Source organism: Tupaia chinensis, unplaced genomic scaffold (genome assembly GCF_000334495.1).
Source record: "Tupaia chinensis unplaced genomic scaffold, TupChi_1.0 Scaffold000638_1, whole genome shotgun sequence".
In the NCBI taxonomy this organism is placed as follows: Eukaryota; Metazoa; Chordata; class Mammalia; order Scandentia; family Tupaiidae; genus Tupaia; species Tupaia belangeri.
The window spans coordinates 828,990-844,738 of record NW_006160159.1 but is presented as its reverse complement, the minus strand read 5'-3'; the positions used below and the strand labels follow the sequence as shown (position 1 = coordinate 844,738).

Here is a 15,749-nt window from a genome sequence, read left to right as displayed (position 1 = left end):
CTCATCTTTAAAATGATCTCTGAATATGATTCAATTATTTCACCTTTAAGCATCCTTTTTGAAATTATTTTGATATCACCAAGAGTCTGTTTGGCAACCTTTTTATCCTCCCAGATATATTCCGTTGAAACAGACAGAGTTTAATTAAGTCACTTGATAGAGTAACAGTTAGATAGTAATTACTCAATGACTTGAATGGGCCGGTCTGATATTTTATATAAAGCAGTTGAGATTGAATGGGAGGATGTATAACAGCCCAGTTCTGAAATCCCTTGCTATGGCTTGCATAATTAGTTCTGAGTGACCGGCCTATGTCATCGCATTGCATATAGTTGCCATTTCACAGGCATCTTCCCGTATTCATCACCTACTCTGCCAACTTCTCTTTTTCACTATACTCCCCAAATGGGCTTTTTTTAGGATTCCCGAAGCTCTTATGTAGCTTGTGTTTTCAGTATCCTCAGAGCACTGTTGTTATTAGCTGCTACTTTAACCCATGTATTATCCTTTTGTCTTGGTTTTGAGAGTCAGAACTATAATCAACAAGAGGCCAGACATATAGCCAAAGGAACCAGGTAAAAATCTCTGTCAGCTATTGGGACCAGCAGTTGGCATAAGGGCTATGTCGCTGGACTCCCATGTAATTGATCATTGTTCAAGTCCCAGACCCAGTGGCTTAAATTCACACCGGGCACATGTGCATGTGTGCCCAAGATCCTGAGAGGTGAATGGAGGAGAAGGGATTGCGGCGTGGCCATCCCCCTGGGAAATGATTTCTCACTTTCTGTCTCTCTCTCTCTTTCTGGTGAGCACTTGCGCCTCTATAGAAAAACCAAATTAAAAAAAAAAAAAAAAACTGTGTCAACTGTTACCTGTGTTACCATAAATAAGCTGATCAATCAGATGGGACTCATTCTCTTCAACTATAAAAATGGGTATGACATCTACCTTCTTATTTGTATAATAGTAATTTCCAGTAAATATCCTTTCTTTGTATTTTGCATGCTTTTTTTTTTTTTTTTTTTGGTCTATTTCCTAACTTTAATGTTTGTTTACTTGTTACTTTGGGTTCTTTCCTCAGAGTAACTTTATCCTTCCATTTAAACTTAACCTTACTGATCAGATGTGGCAGGCACCACCATCCCACACACTGTACCCCTTGCAGCTCCCAAGCTACCATTATTTCATGCACTATGACAGGGAAAGATACAAAGCAGTTTATCACATTCACATCCTATTTGTACCTAATATTCTCAACTTCTTTTGGATAACCTAGTATTGAAGGTATATAAATGTACACTTTTAAGTTTTAGTTCTGTATTCTAAATAGTAGAACATACTGACTCTTTATAATCTTTTCCATCTTGTTTTGCCTCATGGTTGGACAGTAAAAGTTTGCCTTCAGTCTCATATAGCTGACAAATATATATATATACACACAGAAAAAAATTTAAAAGGATTGTCTTTGCCTCTGTTTCCCTTTGTAAGATGTGGTCCTTCCATCATTAGCATATTAGCATCTGTACTTAACTGCTTGGGAGCTTGTTTGAAATGTAGACTCTTAGGTCCTACCTAGACCTGGTGAATATGCATTTTCACAAAATTTACAGATCATATCTATGCACAATAGATATGACCTGTAATGACCTGAGAAGTGCTTTAGATCCCATGGATTAAAAGTAAAGAAAGTGATTTTTGAACTGAAAGAATTATCAGAACAATAGAAGGAATATTTAAATGCCATAATGTCTCCCATAACCTAGTAAATGGTGAGAGAAGGTGGAAGAACTGAAAAGATGCTTTACTTTTGAAACTTTCCATAATGTAAATGATAAACTAATTGCCGATTGGAGTGACAACTGATGACATCTGTCCTGACAAAGGAGAGGGTCGAGTAGATTTTTCTATTTAATGCTAAATTGAAGCCATGGAAAATGTTGTTAGTAACCACTCTGATGTTATAAAGAAAAAAATTACCAAGTGACATATTTCTAGATTAAAAGGAAATATTAAAACTGGCTTTCAATATTTAAAGCTTACTTAACTAGTAACACTTAGTCTGACACTGACTTGTGTCATTTTATTTCATTCTTTTTTTGATCCATGCAAATAGTTACATGGTTTAAAATATATTATCCTGTCACCTTTTCGAATAGATTAGATGAAAGAATTTTTTAATACTGGGTGATGAACCCTATGGCCAACACTTCACGAGACAATGTTTGCAATAAAGCAATAAATATAGGCAAGAGGAAATCTATATTTTCCTTTCTTTAAATAATGAAATGCATTATTTATACCTGCTCTTTCAATATTGTGCTCACCTATAATTAATGAGATGACTTGTGACTACTTACCTAAGGTATGTCTTTGCATGTAGTAGTTGTTCTTCTCGATTTTATTCACGGAATGGATAAGTGGCAAACCATCCATATCTTTTTATTTTGATTAGAAAGTTAGAAAGGGTATCACAAGAAGTATTAGCATAAAACAAAATTACCCCTGTTTTGTTTTATTTTAAGTATACTCAGGTTATTACTTTTTTTTTTTTTTTCTTTGCTTCACATTTAAAGAACTAGGTTCCTTTCCCATACTTGGTATGTAGTACATCTTTTTTCTCTGAGTTAATTCTCCAAGTCTGGTCTGTCAGCCAGTATAAACAACACTTGATGAATGAGACTCAAGGTGTTTAGTCACCTGAAGCAGCTGTTTGAAGTAACTCTACACACAGCCTGAGGCCTGTGTTTTCACAGCTGTGAGAACTCTTCAAAAGCTTTCCCTCTTGGCCTAGCTCTTTGCTGTGGCTTTAAACTCTTAGCGCAAAATCTGGACTATTTCAAAAGAGCAGAATGAAACTAGAGACAGTAATTTTGCATGATTTTGAGCCAAAAAATGGCCTAAAATAAATAAATGAAGTACATTTGAAAGTGCTTTACCTAGGTGGGCTATATATCTGAGAATTGTTCCCCCTCTCTCCATACCAATATATTCTCTAAAAGGGAGATGTATAGCTGAAATCGTATGCTCTGTTTATATGGCAGTATTTTCATTTTCTTTCTGATGCTATGACACCAAGGCTAAACTCTTACGAGCTTGGAACTGCATGTACCTGAATTAAGCTCAGGGAATTGCTAGATGTTTGAGAGAGTTCCAGACTCATAAATCGACCTAAGGTGATTAAAAATGGCATTCTTTGCCAGCCTGCTTAGGTGATTCTAACTTTTGAAGTTCCTCTATGTCTCTTATTGGTCTGGCAGGCTTAACTTATGGAGCAATTTAAATGTGACCACTATATTTCTTAAAAGGCTTCATACTTGCTTAAAGTTATTTCAACAGCAGCTCATATATGTAAGAAAAAGGCATAGTTGTTTCTTACAAAGAAACACATACTTCCTTACTAAAAATAAATAGGGGCTATTTTTGTTCAGAATGACAGTAGTTTTTTTTGTTTGTTTTAATTCATAGATTTTACTTCCGATTTTGGTAAATGGACATTTCCTTTTTGGAGCCACTTGATATCAAGTCAAGCTAAGTACACTTAATTTTTATAAAATGTCATGTGATTCCCAGTAATTACTCTACTAACTTGTCTTCCCATTTTAAACAAGAATCATATGTATGCAGGAACTTCAAAAAGTTTATAGAACAATGAGATTAAAATGTTTATTTCAATGCAAAAATTTTAAAAACCATATATACTTTTTTCATAATAAGAATTTTACATGAACCTTTTAAAAACCCCTCATCTACTTTGTCCATTTGCTTCACAACATAAATGTGTTGAGAGTCTGGTAAATGCCAAGAACTGGGTTAATTTCTGAGAATATAAAAGTAAAATAGACATGGCTCTCACCACCACACAGCTTAATATCTAATTGGAAAAATCATGCATTAAGTAAGTAACAAAATGAGGATTGGATGTCTTACAATCAAGACAAATGCAACAAAGGAAGGCTAGAATGCATCAAGAATAAAGAATCCTTAACTTCATTTGTCTTACCTTGCCTAAAGCCTTTGATCTTGAAATAATGTTAAAAACAACATAGATAATAAATTTGTATTATGTAATTATCCTAGTACATTGATTATTACATTTTTCATTATATACTTTTATATTTTTATAATATACTTTGTATCATTAGTTGTTTTTATTGAGTCATCTAGTACTTAAGCCCCTATATACTTTAATCTCATTTTAAAGAAATACATTCAAATTTAAGTACATTTTTATTATACTGAAATATGTATGCCAAATGCTTAGAGCATTGTCAAAACAGTGAGCAACTCTGGGATTTATCCATTTTAGTTAGCCATGGCTCCTGTTCTGAATGAGTCCTAGACCAAGGCAGAGGCAGGTTAAATTTATCCATTCACATGTTTATTCATTAATCACACAATAATTCACAGCCTACTATATGCCACATGTTTTCCTAGAAATACAAATACATTATAATTTATCAGCTAACTGTAATTTTTGTAATTGTTGAATTCTGAAGCTTCAGCGTTCTAGCAGAGTTTCTTAGATTTTTTCAAAAGAGTTGTGAAATTCATGCATAGTTGATCATATTGTACATTTTCCATAAACTTTTTGAAAACCTCTTATATGTACAGATTTTCCTTTTTTTTTTTTAGATTTTTTTTTTTTTTTTTTTTTTTTTTTTTTTTTTTTTTTTTGCTGTAAGGCATGTGTGCTCATCAGAAAGAGAGAAACAGAGAGACAGAAAGTGAGAAATCACCCTCCTGGGGAATGGTCATGACAGAATTCCATCTCCTCCATTCTCCTCTCTAGATTGCAGGCATGCACATACACATGCCTGGTTTGAGTTTCAAGCTACCTAGTCTGGACTTGAAACACAGTTGACCACATGAGAGTCCAGCACCTAGATAACTATGCCACCAGCTGTCCCCAGGGTTGTTTTTCTTATGAACAATCATCATTGTTCATTGAGAACATATATTGTTTAAGACTTAATAAGATGTTTTATATATTAATACTTAATTTATCAATAACCACAAACTTATATGGTAGTTTTTATCATTTATTTTATTAATGAAAATACTAAAAACACTTAAATTATTCTTTAACTTCACATTTCTAGAAACTTAGGACCTTAAGTCACATCCTTTTGAATTCAAAATTTGTGTTCTTGACTGCTCTGTTATCTAGTATGTATAGGGAGACAGAGATGGACAATGGAAAAGGGCCACTCCTTGAAGAAGGTACTCTGTATGTAAATAAAGGGGTTTTATTTTAAAAAAATAAAAAAACATTGAATAAAGTAAGTGATTTCAGGTGGCTGGAAAGTATAGTTCATATGGGGAAGAGATAGATGAAGAGAATCCCCCAATTTCTGGGATTGCAGGTACATACTACTGTACCCAGCTTTTAGCTTGGACCAGCAATCAAGCCCAGGCCCCCATGTAGTCCCAGAGAGCGCAGCGTGGCATCTTGGCAGTGGGTGGACCTGAAGGATATATTTAAACAGAATGACATGGTTTTTGAAAGGGTATAAGAGAAGAATATATCTAGGTGGTAAATTTTCTTAGAAAAATAACATTCATGAAAGAGAAAGTTGATTAGAACTTCTCTAATTAACAAAAATTTTAATGTCTTTATTTCAGGGAAGAAATAATGAGGTAGTATAAGATTCTGGAAGTCCCTTCATGGTTTTTATTAATATGCGATGATTTAGTTAGATTTGTACCAAAGTTACAAACTTGTGAAGTAGCTCTTATTCACCAAACACTTAAGGAAGACTAGGATCTTCATTATTATTTTAGGTGGAAATTTTATAGAACTGAAAACAGCAAAAATGAAACCCCTCATGGACACTAATGCAAATATTACCTGGCATTTGTACAAAAATTTTATGAGTTCTTTCTCACCATAAAGAGCAGTGCTTTTTTATTACTCAATTTAATTAAAACTTGTTCCAGAGACCACCTATGCAACACGACCAATTCACAGATCCAGAGTTCTAGCAGAGAAGGCTCCTAAGATCCTTGTTCTGGGCATCTTCAGTGGTTTGCCTCACCCTCCTTCCCAAGCTTGTAGGACAGACCACAGGTATTGAGAATGTTGTGTCTTTACATCATATTTTTTAACCTGATCAATTAGTATTTTGGCTTATAGATTTTACATTTTTCAAACCTGGTATTTCTTTGAGGAATTGATTAGCTTAAAGTACATGGTTTTATTATAGAGCTTGAATTTTATATTCACTATATTTTCAAGCATAAACACACTTTAGATATTAAATCAATAATATCAAATTTGAATTTGTTTTACTTTAAAGCTATTCTATGGCAATAGGACCCTGGGGTATGTGCATGTTTTCTGAGCAATATATAGTTGTATTTTCTAGTGTTCCATTCCTCTGCCAAAATCAGGTTTTCTCTGAAAACGGTCTCTTAGAAACAGCAAGTTCCCCATGTTCCATCCTTTTTTACTGCTATTGCCACTGATCAATATAATAACTGATAAGTCACAATAAAACAGTAAATTTTAACTTATATACTCAAAGTAATAATAATGTTACACTTTTTTTTTTTTGAGAGGTTTCCACTATAGGGTGTGTGCGCTCGCCAGACAGAGAGAGACATAGAGACAGAAAGCGAGAAATCACCCCCCAGGGGGGATGGTCATGCCACAATCCCTTCTCCTCCATTCTCCTCTCAGGATCTTGGGCACGCACGCACACGCGCCCGGCGTGAGTTTTAAGCCACTGGGTCCAGTACGCGAACTGCGGTCGACTACATGGGAGTCCAGCGACATAGCCATTACGCTAACTGCTGGTTCCCAATAATGTTACACTTTTTGAAACAAGAATCACATTAGCAATGTGCCTTGAGTGTTTGAATGGGGATGATGGTGAAGATAATGAAGATAATGCCATTCCTTTTCTACTAGCACTGTAGAAATCAATGCCATTCTTGGCAAAGTTAGTATGTTAAAGTGTGTGTGTTTATATGTTACAGATTCCAAGACATACATTTGCATACAGGAAGATTCTGTGAAATTTCCTCTCAAGATAAACATTTTAGAGAAGGTTAAAGAAAAGGATTTTGAGGAGCAGCCAATGGCGTAATGGTTATATCGATGGAGTCCCACACAGTTGATCAAAGTCCTGGCCCCGGTGGCTTAAAACTAACGCAAGCACATGTGTGTGTGTGCTGAAGATCCCAAGAAGAGAATGGAGAAGGGATTACAGTGTGGTTGTGCCCCCTGGGGTCGGGGGTAATTTCTCGCTTTCTGTCTGTCTCTCTGGTGAGCACACATGCCCTATTCAAAAATCTCTCCCTCCAAAAAAGAAAGCAGAATTTGGTAGGAGATGTCAAATTATGCTGACACAACAGAGGTATTAGCCAATCCAACAGGGAAATTGGATGTTAGAATGGCTGTGCAGACTTTCCCAAATTGAAGGAAAGTGGCTGAACCATCTTACCCAATTGCTCAGTGAATGTAGCCCTGTCTCCAAAGAGGGATGTTGACATTGAGTGGGTCAATTCCTTTCAATTTAGAGTAATCCTGAAAGAAGGACTTAGCTCTAAACTATCAGAAGCCAATACTCCCAGGATTTTAGAGAATAAATATTTCAATTTGCATGGATACATCTGGGCCTTACGCCATAAAATCCACAACTGTTCTCTTTTAGTGAACTGAGACTCATTTGCTTCTTGTTGGAAGTTTATATCAACTGGGACTTGCTCTGTCAAAATTCTCACTGGTTATTTTTTCAGTGTAAATTTACAAAAAAGAAGCTTAGTAAAATAAAGTACAATATTCTCTAAGGCAGCTGCCCTCAGACTTTCAGTGATATCACCACCATCCTCAACTACCTGTTTTAGACTCCACTTGCTGTGACCTGCTCCACTACTACTGTCAATGACCTACATAGCAAGCTGACCCAGATTCTTATTCTGAGATATACGAACCCCTGATAATCACAAATTTATTTAAATGAAATTGCTGCACTTGTCCATTATTTTCTAAATAAATAACCCAGTTGCTCACTAAGTACAAAATGTATAATTCCCTTACTTAATTGAGCAACAGTAGGTCAATTGTTTCTCCTGATGATCAGAGTCAAAAACCCCTACTAGAATGGTGACTTTTCCTTGTGTCCTGTTCTAATAGTAAGAGGAGCCCAAAGTAATTGAATGGTAGTCGTAGATCAATGGAACTTCTGCTGTGTCCTCTAATGAAAGTGTACCTCTTTTGAGAACCAAGATCTCTAAACTCATAAAACCCAGAGGTAAAGGGACAGTACAAACAGAATTTCTAGATTAGTGACTGGATATAACAAGTGAAGTTGCCTCTACTTCTGTTTCGTTCTGTGACCCATGCTTTCAGTATATTGGGGATAGAGTACCATATAATAAGAACTGGTTTATGATGTATACTGTATCCTGAAGTATGATGCCTCATCCTTTCAGATATCACTTTCAAAGTTATCTTCATCTGTACCTTTAGAGAGTATTTTGTTATTCTTATAGGAAGATAGTGCCTGGGCTTTATAGGATAATGATTTGACTGACTAATCCCAGGACCTTGGTCTGATGTGCTACTATGTGGGATCCTATGTCTATTGAGCTCTCATTTTGAAGGACCCCAATAGATTGATTTAATTCTCATAGGAAACAAAGGCAAATAATCCCAGGAATAAATATTGTTTTGAATCATAGAAATGTATATCCTTGTTAAGGAAACAAAAGTGGAGTTCTGCTAACTACGCAATGTGCCAAATTCAGTTAGACTTCCAGAGTCTGGTGCCATGGTCACCAGTTGCATCTATATGCACAGAAGACTCACAGTGAGATGTACCTGGACTGGGACTACTCCATTTATTGTCTGCCTTTCTTATACCTTCACTTAAATAGGTGTCTGGGTTCAATATCAACTCAGACTCTGCCAAACAATCTCTGAAAATCTGAGTCATCCCCCTAGAATAGTGTACAGAAAGGAAAAAGGAGATACATTCTGAATGACATATGCTATCTTGCAAGACAGAAGCATCTCTATTATCTTCAAGTCGGCACTAGTTTCTAAGAGGAAAGAGAAAGGATCTATTTCTGCTCAATCAGATTTTTAGAGAATTAGGGGATTCCAGATTATTGAATCCAGGTGTCTAAATAACAGGACTAGGGGTCTCTCTGTTTCCCAATCAGAGATCTGACTTTGGTGTCTCTAATGTCTCAGCATTGAGAATTCAACCTTCTCTGGAACCCTGCTGTTCTGATAATTAAGACCTGCAGGTGCTCTTTAGCATTTACATCATTCTGGTTGTAGTGGGTCAGAACCTCTTTAAATATATCTAAGAAGGGCCTCTGGCATTTACAATTATCCTTAAATTGGTGACTAGTCACCCTCAATCTTTTATTGCCTTTCTACAGTGTATTAATAGCCCCCAGCAAAATTTTTCTGATTCTGTTTCTATCCCTATAACATATACTGAACTTCACAACTGCATTCCTTCCCACTGATATCCCCTCTCATTGTAGCTTTGCTGACATTTTTGACATGTGTACTCTACCACATGCCAGAGACTGTCAGTACATCACCTACGGACACTAATGTGCTTTTCTATGCCATTCTGATGGCTGGTATTCCAGATCCAAATCTCTTTATAGATTCTGCTTCCTTGGGCCATCTCTGGCACTGATTTTCTTAGGTCATTTTTCTAAGAAAAAGATTGTCAGATAGAGATTTGTGTGCCGGAAGTTTATTGGTAGGTGTCTTCAAAATCAACACAGTAGCAGACTGGAGACAGCAGCATTAAAAAGAAGAAGAAGAAATATTGTGGTCTACTTGCAGTGAAAGCCTTGGTTAATCTTAAAAGGATTACTGGAGGAAGGGGTCCCAAATACAAAAAATAAGGGCATTCCAAATAGAAGGAAAAATTATCAGTCTTTATTGCCCCTGTAATTCTCAGTCTTTAAATGTGAGCTGCTCTTAGGGGTAAGGCATGCCCTTGGATAGGACAATTTCCTTAAGTAAGCAATTTCCAGGGAAGGATTTGACTTTAAGCTTTCATCAAACGACATTCCTGTCAGCTTAGGAAATGAGGATCCAATCTTAAAGGAAGGAGAGAAATGTAGGTGGTAGACACAAAAATTCACTACTCTAAAACATTTTATCTATTAAGTAAGGCCCAAATAAATTAATCATTTCTAAAAGTTCATTTTCCTGGGCTGGTCCCATGGCTTAGTGGTTAAGGAAACTGGATCACTGAATCTCACATAGCTGACTATGAGGTGTGAGCCTCATTTTGGTGGCATGGAAAATATGCCAGGCATACGTACTTGTCCTAAATCCTGACAGGATGGAGAAATGGAGTAGATGGGATTGCATCATTGGACGATGCTTTCTCCCTCTCCCACTTTCTCAGTCTCTCTATGGAGAGCGTTACCTCTGGCATGTATTTTTTTAAGTTTATTTTATTCATTTATTTCAACAGAAAGAAAAAGAGGGAAAGACAGCTTCAATAATGTCTTGCCACGCTGTAATCCTTCCTCTAGTCTCCCCAGGCAGGCAGAATCATGAGCGCGCTTGGTGTGTTCAACTGGACCTAAAACCTGAAACTGTACATGCAGCAGTACCCTACTGCCCATGCCACTGTGGTTGGGCTTAAATTAACTGTTATATTGCATAAAGTCATTATAAAATTGTTTGAGCAACCATTTTTACCTTAAATGTTGCATATGATACTAAGAAATGTATTACAGGAATAACCAATGCTATTGTTCCACTTAAGTCATTATTCAAGAAATAATATCTTCATAAACAGAATGAGATAAATATCAGATAAAATGACTACTGCCATCTGTATCCATCAACTCCCCTATTCATATCTGGAATCTATATAAATGTAAAATGATATAGTATTTGTCCTTGGAGAGGGCTAACGGTTCTCTTTTCTCCTAATTATTGAACAAAATAGTAACACTGGACTAATGTCCATTGTTTTAACTATGGAAAATTATCCTCCATCTTATCTATCTTCAATCTTTCATGGGCAGATTCTTTAAGCCCTTGTCAACCATGTATTAATAACTATGAAATAAGACAAATTACTTATTGGTAGTGATACAAGCTGCTTAGACAATATGCTCAGCAGGTTGGGACCACATGGGAGGCTTGGGTTTAATTCCCCATCCACCTGAAGAGTCAGGCATGGTGGTGCATGCCTGTAATCCCATTTGACAGGCTGAGACAGGATGATCATGACATCACAAGACTCTATCTCTAAATAAACAAATAAAAATAATATAAATAAGCAAAATTATGAGAAACAGTAAGAAGAATGAATATAAAGCATGAATCATGGTGATGAATTTTACAATAAGAAAATAAAGACATAGGGGGACCAGCAGTTAGTGTAATGGCTATGTGCTGGACTCCCATGTAGTCGACTGTGGTTCGCGTCCCGGACCCGGTGACTTAAAACTCATGCCAGGCACATGTGCATGTGTGCCCAAGATTCTAAGAGGAGAATGGAGGAGAAGAGATTGTGGCGTGACCATCCCCCCTGGGGGGTAATTTTTCACTTTCTGTCTCTCTGTCTCTCTCTGTCTGTCTGGCAAGCGCATGCGCCCTATGGCAAAAAATACTTCTCCAAAGAAAAAAAGAAAGAAAGAAAACAAAGACATAGGGATGGTTGGTGTAATGGAATTCTAGAGAGTAAGAGAGGTAACCCAAAGAATGTATCATTTCTGTAGAAAGCTGAGAGAAGTGAGAGAGTAATCTGTGTATAAAGCAAAAGTGAGTGTCCCAGGAAAAAAGAATAGCACATGGAAAAGATCTTTGGGAGGTATGTGCCTGTATAGTCCAGAAACAGTAAAGAGTGGAAGGGGAGAAATGGATGAGAACATGGGCAATAAGAGACAAGATGAAAGTGGTCACAGGGACCAGATTTTTTTGTCACAGGGCATGTGGAGACACACACACACACACAGAGAGAGAGACAGGGACAGAGAGAGAGAGAGAGGAAAAGTGTGGAATCTCCCCATGGGGGAATGGCCATGCTATAATTCCTTCTCCATTCTCCTCCTGGGTGTTTAGACATGCATGCACATGCACCTGGCATGATTTTCAAGTCACCAGGTCTGGGATTTGAACTCCTATTGACCATATGGGAGTCCAGTACCTTAACTACCACATCACCTGCATTCCCAAGGTCCAGATCTTTTAAAGTTGTGCTGTATTAAAAACTTCAGTTCTTACTCTTAGTGAGACAAGCCATTTTTTGAACAAAGGTGTAAGCATGATCTGACTTTGTTTTAAAAGGATGACTCTTCTTACCATACAGAGACCAACAAGGAAGGCAAAGGAAGAAATGAGAAGATCAGTTTGAAATCTACTCTAAGAGACTTGGGCCTAACATAGTAGTGACTGCAGAACTTGTGAAGAGTTGTCAGAGTTTGGATTGTATTATGGGGTAGTGCTACCAGAATATTCTATGAATGAAAAAGTCAGAAATGACTGACTGAAATATTTTTCAGTTGAGGAACTGAATGGGTGGTGATGTTGTTTCTCAAGACTGGGAAGACCAGGAGAGGAATACTTGGTGTTGAGTACAGACTAGTAGCTCAGTTTTTTCATGTGAAGTTTGAATTGGCTCTTAGATATCCATTTTGAGGTACTACATTTGCAACTGATTTCTTTTTTTTTTCAACAAACAAAGATTTATTGAGTGCCCACTATGTGCCAGGCACTGTTTTAGACACCCTCACCCCACCCCCACAAAAAAGGGAAAAAAAAAAAAAAAAAAAAACAAGATAAAGGAAGCAAACACAAATTCTGAGGGAGAGGAAGGGGGCAGTTGGGGAAGAAGGCTGACCTCTTCAGCCTCCTCACCGAAATCCTACTCTTCTGCAGTGGCGTCCTGGTATCACTGATACTCAGAGACGAGGTCATTCATGTTGCTCGAGGCCTCATTGAACTCCATCTCGTCCATGCCCTTACCTGTGTACCAGTGGAGGAAGGCCTTGCGTCGGTGAACAGCTCTGAGATGCGCTTGAATAGCTCCTGGATGGCTGTGCTCTTGCCGATGAAGGTGACCACCATCTCGAGGCCACGAGGTGGGATGTCGCAAACAGCTGTCTTGACATTGTTGGGGATCCACTCCACAAAGTGGCTGCTGTTCTTGTTCTGCATGTTGAGCGTCTGCTCGTCCACCTCCTTCATGGACATCCGCCCACGGAAGACAGCAGTCATGGTGAGGTACTGGCCATGGCGGGGGTCACAGGCAGCCATCAAGTTCTTGGCATCGAAGACATGCTTAGTGAGTTCGGGCACAGTGAGGGCCTGATACTGCTGGCTTCCGCAGCTGGTGAGAGAGGCAAAGGCAAGCATGAAGAAGTGAAGGCATGGGAAGGGAACCATGTTGACCACCAGCTTGTGGAGGTCAGCATTGAGCTAGCCAGGGAAGCAGAGGCAGGTGGTGACCCTGCTCATGGTGACTGAGACGAGGTGGTTCAGATCACCGTAGGTTGGTGTGGTCAGCTTGAGGGTGTGGAAACAGAGGTCGTAAAGAGCCTCATTGTCAATGCAGCAGGTCTCATCAGTGTTTTCTACCAACTGATGGATGGAGACAGTAGCATTATAGGGCTCAACCATGGTGTTGGACACCTTGGGTGAGGGGACTACACTGAACGTGTTCATGATGTGGCCAGGATACTCTTCTCGGATCTTGCTGATGAGGAGGGTGCCCATTCCAGAGTCTGTACCCCCACCCAGTGAGTGGGTCAGCTGGAAGCCCTGCAAGCAGTCACAGCTCTTGGCTTCCTTTCACACCACATCCAGGACTGAGTCAGCCAGTTCAGCCTCTTCTGTGTAGTGGCCCTTGGCCCAGTTGTTGCCTGCCCCAGACTGACCAAAAACACAATTGTCTGGTCTGAAGATCTGGCCAAAAGGAACTGAGCGAACAGAGTACATGGTCCCAGGTTCTAGATCCACCAAGATGGCACGAGGAATGTATTTGGGGACTGTGACTTCATTGTAGTAGACGGAAATGCAGTCCAGCTGCAGATCGCTGTCTCCGTGGTAGGTACCCATAGGGTCGATGCCATGTTCATCACTGATCACTTCCCAAAACTTGGCACCAATCTGGTTGCCACACTGACCGACCTGGATGTGCATGATTTCCCTCATGGTTAAACTGTAATGTTTTTGCTCGCTTCAAGGTATGCATGGGGTAAGAAGACATGTGATTTCTTCCCTCTGCTGGGTTCAGGCAGACAGGATGGGACGCGCCCCAGAGACTGGAGAAGTGAGGTTCAAACACGGGGGGCAACAAGGTTCTGAGAAGCCTGCGGCTGACTTCTTAAATCTGGAGATCAAAGGAGAGGCCTTAGTTAAAAACAGGTATTGAAAGGATTACCATATTACAGAGTTCTGTGTTTACAGATGAATAAGGATCAGAAAATGAACAAACAAAAAAAACCCAGACTGAGACGTAGGAGAAAAAAACACAAAAAATATTACATTTTGGAAGAAAGTGAAGAAACTCTTTTGAAAAGAGATTTTTTTCCCTGTAATATACAGAATTTCTTCAAATCATCAATTCAAATTCAAAGCAAGCAATTTTGAAGAAGTCTTTAGCTAAAATTCAGTAATCCAATAAGTCAACAAATATTTTCTCAATTTATTAGGCAAAGCTATATACAGGCTACCCAGATATTGGTTGTCAAATTGGAGATCATTCTGTGTATTCAGGTTTGCTGATAGTATAGGTTTCTGGAAAATGCAAATACTGGTATATCACTTTATCAATACTATTTATTTGTAAGTGGTTGTATTTTTTAAATTTATGCATAAAGTGTTTTTATTGATATTGTTCTAAATTATGAAGCAATAGTATAAGAAAACACATGAGCCTCAGAGTTTCCACCATATAAACATGTATAAAAACCTAAAAGTTTCACGTCTAGATTACAGATTAGGTGATGGTCTCTAGAACTTAAGCTTTTCCTATACGCAACTATAGAACTAATTTTAAACTGTTTTTGTGTCTCAAGCCTCCTGATGAATTTCGGCACTATCTTACAGATCTCATTTCTCTCAGTTTTTTGCTTTCATGTTAAACTAAAATACCGTTAACATCTATTTCAAGTAATCTCTCCTCCCTAGTGATTGATGGTAGATACAACAATTATGATGCCAATGCTGGGGATAATTCTTCACAGATGTTGTCAAATTACAGGTTAAATAGGGAAAAGACTTTCTTTCTTCCGGCCACCCACTCTTCATTCCCTTGAAATAGGTGCATGGTGCTGTGTATCCTGTGCTGTAGGTATGCCAATTCCCCAGCTTGTCTCTCATCTGGTTTAAATGACTTCCATTTGCTATGTCAAAGACTGACAGAAAAGTTCAGTGAGCTTTACAGGTAAAAAAAATGCAGCAATTCAGCTTTGAATTTTAGCTGGCAAAGGAGAAGTCCATTGGGCCTTGCAATAACTGTGCTGTTCCCCCCCTTATTATAAGGAACATTTGCCATATAAAATAAGATAAGAAATGATATGATAACTGTGATTTTCTTCAAAATAATATGGAAGAATGAAAGTGTCCTTGAGTTGATCATTGTTACAGCTGGGTGATATATACATTATGTCTACTTTCTCTGTTTATCTTTCCATTAAAAATAAAATTAGTCTTTCTGTTATTTTAACCCTTCAAAAACCTATATGTTCTCATAGAAAGGAAATATAGAAATTCCACAGGTAATTCTTCTCTTGGTTATTTTAAATAA

General features: G+C 38.0%; 1 pseudogene; it reads right to left on the bottom strand.

Annotated features, from left to right (window-relative positions):
• Positions 1-12,863: 12,863 nt before the first annotated feature.
• LOC102483312 (tubulin beta-7 chain pseudogene) lies at positions 12,864-14,180 on the bottom strand (annotated as a pseudogene).
• Positions 14,181-15,749: the final 1,569 nt, after the last annotated feature.